Here is a 660-nt window from a genome sequence, read left to right as displayed (position 1 = left end):
GCTGTCGCCATGCTTTGGCTTCAGACGGGCTGCTTTCCAAAGTGAACGCTGAAACAGCTCCATGGTCTCTCTCTCCCCAGAGAATGATGTGGCCCCTCCTAGGGACGCTGCCGCCCAAGGCCCACCCCCGAGCCTTGAGAGGTGCTCTACTGTTGCGAGATCCGACGTGGCAGGGAACGGATCACCTCCATCCTACGAGGAGATAGTGAAGCATGCGAGCAGCATGTGGCCGGCAAGCCCTCCGAGGGACGTGGCCCCAGGTGAGCGGCCGTCAAGGAGGGGCCAAGCAGAGGAGATCCAGCTGAGCCAAGCGCAAGCGTGATGAGGAACCACCTTCCAGACCGGCTACAAAGCTCATTATGCGACCTCGAATACGGCACCCTTCCATAGCCTGACCTACCTCACAGGGCTGTTGTGAGGCCAGACTGCTACTCTGAGCTGCCTGGAGGTGTGTCATGAATAAATAGGCTTCTAGCCAACTGAGTGGAGCAAAACTTCCTTTTGGACGGGGATTGAAAATGGGGAGGTGTAGTGTAGTGGTTAAGTGTGCGGACTCTAAACTGGGAGAACCGGGTTTGATTCCCCACTCCTCCACTCGCACCTGGCTGGATGACCTTGGGCAAGCCATAGTTCTGTCAGAGCTGTTCTTGAAAAAGAGCA

The sequence above is a fragment of the Gekko japonicus genome, unplaced genomic scaffold, assembly GCF_001447785.1.
Source record: "Gekko japonicus isolate JY-2015 unplaced genomic scaffold, Gekko_japonicus_V1.1 scaffold759, whole genome shotgun sequence".
Lineage (NCBI taxonomy): Eukaryota > Metazoa > Chordata > Lepidosauria > Squamata > Gekkonidae > Gekko > Gekko japonicus.
Note: the sequence above shows the minus strand (reverse complement) of the source record.